The 6000-nt window shown below is 39.2% G+C and overlaps 1 long non-coding RNA gene across 3 annotated transcripts in view; it reads right to left on the reverse strand.

Moving 5' to 3' along the window:
• Positions 1-4050, reverse strand: part of LOC147911566 (uncharacterized) — a 33689-nt gene extending 29639 nt beyond the window's left edge. Inside the window, exons 1-2 of one of the 3 annotated variants that reach the window (XR_015550993.1) lie at positions 2844-4050; positions 1424-1626 (exon numbers count right to left, since the gene is read on the reverse strand). This is a non-coding gene — a long non-coding RNA (uncharacterized LOC147911566). Of the gene's footprint in view, positions 1-1423; positions 2571-2606 lie in introns of those variants that run through there. The other 2 variants (XR_015550990.1, XR_015550992.1) reach the window with 2 other exon arrangements.
• Between the last annotated feature and the right edge of the window lie 1950 nt (positions 4051-6000).

Genomic DNA, 6000 nt, shown 5'->3' on the forward strand with positions numbered 1-6000 from the left:
TTACTGAACTGCAACTTGAGACATGTAATTCAGCATAAAAGCTTTTGTGCAGCCATTTTGACAAGTCTAAACGTTCAAGCAAAACATATAACTCCACTTAAAACAACCATAATTCAAGCAAATGAGTTTTCAGAGGGAAGTTTATGTAAAATCATGCTGTCCATCATATATTTAACTGGACCAGGAACTTAATGGAAGTGTTTATCTTTGTTTCCCTCTTTTAGAAGAAACATAACCAGACAAACACAAAGAACCCCAGGAACTGAAACACACAAAAGATACGAAGTTGAAAACGTTTCCAAGTTATCATGGTGTAAGGATATTTCAGTTGATCTCCAAGCTTTCACAAGAGACTCCTAAGTCAGGGGTTCAGAGGACTCTTACAGAAAGATATCCCGTCCACCTCTGACCCAGAATTCTTCCCCTCTTCCCTGTGTCCCCTATGTCATCTTGTCCCCTTTGGAGCCTCCAGTAAGGCTCCTTCCCCTCTGCTTCTCAACTACTTGGTACAAAGGCTAAAACTCAAGTAAATAGATGCCGAGATTTCCACATATGGCCAGTTGGCATATTTTCATTGCTTGCCTCTGGGGGAAAAGTTTTCCAGTTTACTTTTAAGGACCTACATTTTCACTTATAGTTCAAAAATATCTCAGTTCACTCAGACATCACTATAATCTTGTATAGCTAGTTTCCACAGTCTAGATGATAGGATCTGCATCTATGGTAATGTTTTGGATAAGCTATCACTTTGCTCTAAGTAAATTGTCCACTTAATGTTCTTTATTTACTCAAGACACATCTCTATAATGAGTAGACATCTTTATATTAAAATCAATCCTTGATTTTATTTGTCCATCAATAAAAAAAATTGCTTTTTTACCCTGAAGAAAATCCTAACCCAACGTTTGATACAACCTATACAAATTTTATCGTAAATGAAGGCTTTCCTAGAACAGTGGTATAAAAATTTCACTTATCTGTAGATACTATGAAAATTATTATGTTTAACTTTTAAATACAGAAATAGCTGAATGAAGGGCAGTGGTAGGATCTGGGGAGAAGAAGGGGTAATCAAGGGAGGCCACCCTGAACCTAACCCAGGGTCCAAATTACTAAATTGAACTAAGTTTGAGAATTGGGAGAATAGAATATACGCTTTGCTAATCGAGAGATATCCAAATGTTATTGGTAGAAACCAATATATTTACTTATTTATTCAATAAACATTTTGGGGGCTCTCTAAGTGTGCTAGACACTGTTCTATGTGACGAGGATTTGGAAATGACCAGGACATGGTCCCTGACCTCAATGAATGCAGAGTGAATTGGAGGAGACAGATAAGAAACACAAACAATACACATATTTGTTTTCTAGTACCACAAACTAAATGGCTTAAACAACAGAAATGTATAGTCAGTCTCACAGTTCTGGAGGCTAGAAGTCCAAGATCAAGGTGTCAGCAGATTGGTTCCTTCTGAGGGCTGTGAGGAAAATCTCTACCATGCCTCTCCCCCAGCTTCTGGTAGTTTCCTGGCAATCTCTGGCATTGCTTGGCTTGTAGAAGCATCACCCCAACCTCTGCCTTCATCTTCACCTGGTGTTCCGCCTGTGTGTGTCTGTGCCATACTTTCCATTTTTATAAGGACACCAGTCAGGTTGGATTAGGGCCCACCCTATGTCATTATGATCTCATCTTAACTAATTATATCTGCAATGACCCTATTTCTAAATCAGGTTACACTCTGAGGTACTGCGGGTTAGGATTTTGACATAAAAATTGGGGTGGGGTGGAGTGGGGACACAACTCAATTCAAAACCATACAGAAAGAAAGGCATTCAACCTCCCTCTAATCATCCACAGACTTTCCTTAATGGCCTCCATTCCTACCACCTATTTCCAAGTCAGTCCCCTGTCCCTACCATCTGCCCCAGTGGGAGGCTGGCTGCCTGCAGAGCTAAAATCTCAATGAATGGGAGCTACTGCAACTGAGTGTGCACAATAGCTGTGTGAGGGTCCTTGCCTTCTACTTAACTTCCAAAGCAAAGCCATATGTCAGAACCCAGAATACTGAAGTTCCAAAAAAATAAATCGGAGAACTCAGTAATACATTCCCTGACAGAAAATGATTCATTTCACTTGTGTTGCCAATTCAAGGATAGAATTGTGCTTGTGGACACATTTTTTCTGGAGCTGTGGGGAAAATATTGATATCGTTTGGTACTTTTTTCTCAGTAAAACCTACACTTCATAGTGTTTATAGTCAACTTGAGGAAGCATTCCAGCTATCACACTCCTAGGGAAATATTTTAGACTTAAGGATGTAAATAATAGGAAAATGACAATACAAAACAGATCTCCGAGCTTCCAGAATTTTTGTCTCTGCAGGTCTATGCTCTGTTTGCTCACGCTCATGGCTCCATCAGCAGCCTCAACGTGAAGATCATTGATGCCTCTCTTCTGAGTGCCACTCAGGGCTCTGCCTCTTCCCCTAATATGCTGTTCACTACCTCCCACTCTTAGCACTGTCTTGAGTTTTCTCTTCGGTCGGTCAAATGCCTTTGGTTTATCTGGTTTCCTTGGTTGGGAGACTTCACTAACCACTTACCTTACCCTAGCTTGACCACACCCTCAGTATTCTGCTCTGTTCTCCTTGGTCTGTACCATGCTGCTCTTCTTTTAAACATATTTTTGTGAAAATGTAGAAATGTGGCAATGAGCTGAGAACACACTCAGAATTCTGTCTTAGCTGAGCTAAATTGCTAATAGGCCATTGTCCACCCCAGACAGACATCCCCAATTCCAGGCTTTAGTTCTAGGCCCACTAGCTGTAGCTCTGGGATACACTCAGGATATTCTATGGCTTCCATGGTTTCCCTGATCCAGCACTGAAAAACAAAAACAAAAACAGAAGAGCTCACACCTGGGGAGGCTAAGAGGTCTTTAGTGAATCATACGTCATACACTCAAGGTCTTTAGAATTACAAAGTGCCCAGTTGAGACAAAGGACCACTATCTTCTTCCGCAGATGGCATCTTCAGGCTGGAAAGAGGTGCCCTCATGAGGAAAAGAATCCCTCCACTAAAATGAGGTCAGAAGGAAGCTCCACCCTCAATTAAAAGAGGGGCCAGAGTCCTTCATTTACTACTGTGAAGGGATTAGAGGAATATAAGGCAAAGGCCTTTATAGAATAGGGCTGGAAGCCCTGTAACTTGACAACGGTTCTATTTTTTATTTTAGTCCCTTGTCTGTTTCCATGGAAGAATTAGCTGTAAAACTTGAAATAAAAAAGTTCAAGGAAGGCACAAGAAAGGCAATGAGGAGGATTCTCAGAAACCAGCATGGATCAACTCTCACCTCCATATTTGTGTATCAAATGGCTTCTGAGAAACACTGCTGTGGTTGACTAAAATAAAAAGAGAAATCTCTTACCACCATCCCCACCACTACCACCACCATCAGCAGCAACAACCATCAGAAACACTGTCAGTTCCCTCCATTTAGTTCAGAAAATGAAGGCAAAATACTTTGATGAGGAAAACACTTTTCACTCAGTTACTCATAAGAATTCTGGCTAGTACCCAAACCTCTTCCTGGGCCCTGGTAATTCTCCTTTACTGAACAATTTTGGGTTAGAACTTCGCAGGAAGAAGGAAGTTTAGTAACTCATTTTGGAAAACTTTGATATTTATCACATCTACCTGTCAATGCTATAAATGAAACCGCATGAGCTAAAACAGTGTACTTCTGAACACAGCCATATCCTTCACCAGGCAAAGGCAGAACAGCTATATGCACTCTACCACGCAGTGTGGTTCCTTATGTGGGTGGTCTTAATTCAGCTAATCAATGTTACCTTAGAATCCAGCAGTGACTGCTCGGAGCAGAGTTCTCAATCATTCATAAGATCCTGTACATGTCTATTTCACTACACTTTCACATTGCTTTATAAGTGTTTGGGTCTGATGCCCCCATTAGACTGCAACATTTCTGAAGGCAGGAGCTGTGTATTACTTGTCATTGTATTACCATAACCTAGCAGAGTGGCACATAGTAGGTATTTAGAAAGTGTTTGCTGAGTAAACAAGTCAATTAATAAAAGATGGCTCCTTTTTCATTTTCTTTGCGTTGATTTTAAATGTATAATTCGGTGACGCTTTCTGAAAGAACAGATTCACTGGTAATGGCCTAAGACATATATGTATGCTAGATATTTGTACTAATGTGTACACAAATCTTCAGGACTCTGGGATAACATAAAAATTAAATTAAGTGGCAATCCAGTGTATGGAGTTTTATTTGTTTCTTTGTTTTAGTTTGCTTTTGACTTTGATGAAAAAATAAACGACTGTTTTGATATGTCTACATCTGTCTCTGCTCATAACTAACCTTTGTATTTTATTAAGTCAGATATCTGCTAACTAGAACAAAAAGTAAAGGTGCACGATGGTGATGAAAAATAATGTCAACCCCACTATTATTTTATCTAGGACACTTTTACATGCCAGATTCAGAATGTTAGCATGAATGCAATGATAAACAATTAGTATAATCTCTCATTGGGTATATTCTGTCTGTGGTCTTTAAAATATATCCAGGGGCCGGTCAGGTGGCGTAGTGGTTAAGTTCGCGTGTTCCACTTTGGTGGCCCGGGGTTCGCCGGTTCGGATCCTGGGCGCGGACCTACTGAGGCAGTGTCCCATATAGAAGAACTACAACTCTACAACCATGATATACAACTATGTACTGGGGATTTGGGGAGAAAAAAGAAAAAGAGGAAAATTGGCAACAGATGTTAGCACAGGGCCAATCTTCCTAGAAAAAAAAAATCCAGAGTCCTGAAATAATATTTCCATTTAAAGTCTCCTGGATGTTTTAGGTCATTCTTCTGACTGAAAACGTTTGCTAAGACATTAATTCAGGATCACAGTAGATGTTTCTATCGTGGTCATGTCTGACATGTCATTCTGGACTCTGTCTCCCCGATTTTCAGGGCCCCATCCCTACGGCTGTCCTCCAACAGTCTCCAGCCCCTGCAGACCTCTACCTGTTCCAAGCTTCTTTCTAGAAGGAATACATGCCCTTAAACACGGTCTTCCTCTCCCCAACCCTTCCAAATAGCTCCTCTTTCCTCTAACCAATAATTCCCCAGAAATTAGGCTAAGATAGTAGAAGGCAAATAATGCAATTACCTAATTAGAGTAATTTGCACAATGTTGTGAATAATTGATATGTACCACTCTTGCAGGCTACTTGCACTTTAATCGACGGAATGTTCTCTCCAGGATTTTTTTGATCATTGGGTTCAGTGGTTTCCCAGATGCCTCTACATGTGCCATCTCACTATCATATTTTCTCACCTTATTCCCTTAAAATAGGAACTTCAAGAATGAAAGCCAGCAATCCATCTCATTTTTGTGAACTTAGCTGTGCCTGCTACTTAAAGCAGTTTAACATCAGTATAAGTAAAAAGAATTATAAGAAAAATAAAAGGTTTTCAGATATGCATCCAAAGATGATACAAAATAAAACTCAAACTTTTTTTACAACAGTGAGCTTAAATTAATTATTTAAGGCAATAAACTTTAAGTATGACCATATTATTCTATTCTCCATTAACATCTTATAAAATCTTTATGGAGGGTATGTATACATAACTTGCCTTTTAAAACAAAGGGAATAAAGACAGATCAGAATTTTGAGGGAGCACTTTTAAAACTAGGAAGATTTAACTAGCACATTTTCATAATATTGATTCTTATTATTTCCTAAAGTAGATGAATACTTTTTATTTTGTAGATTAAAAATGTCAGTTCCTTCTTCTTCTGCTTTCCTTATAAAAATAATTGATAGCCTTTTCTATCCATATCACATTGAGACAAAAGCCAAAAGAATATTTTTAACGAAAACAAAACTCCAACCATCTCTGAGACCAAAGTAAACAAGCTGGGTCAATGAGTAGAACACACAGTTTTCTAAGAGCAAAGGGAAGCCCTCTTCAT

Source organism: Ceratotherium simum, unplaced genomic scaffold (assembly GCF_057802395.1).
Source record: "Ceratotherium simum simum isolate JZ-2026a unplaced genomic scaffold, ASM5780239v1 HiC_scaffold_43, whole genome shotgun sequence".
Lineage (NCBI taxonomy): Eukaryota > Metazoa > Chordata > Mammalia > Perissodactyla > Rhinocerotidae > Ceratotherium > Ceratotherium simum.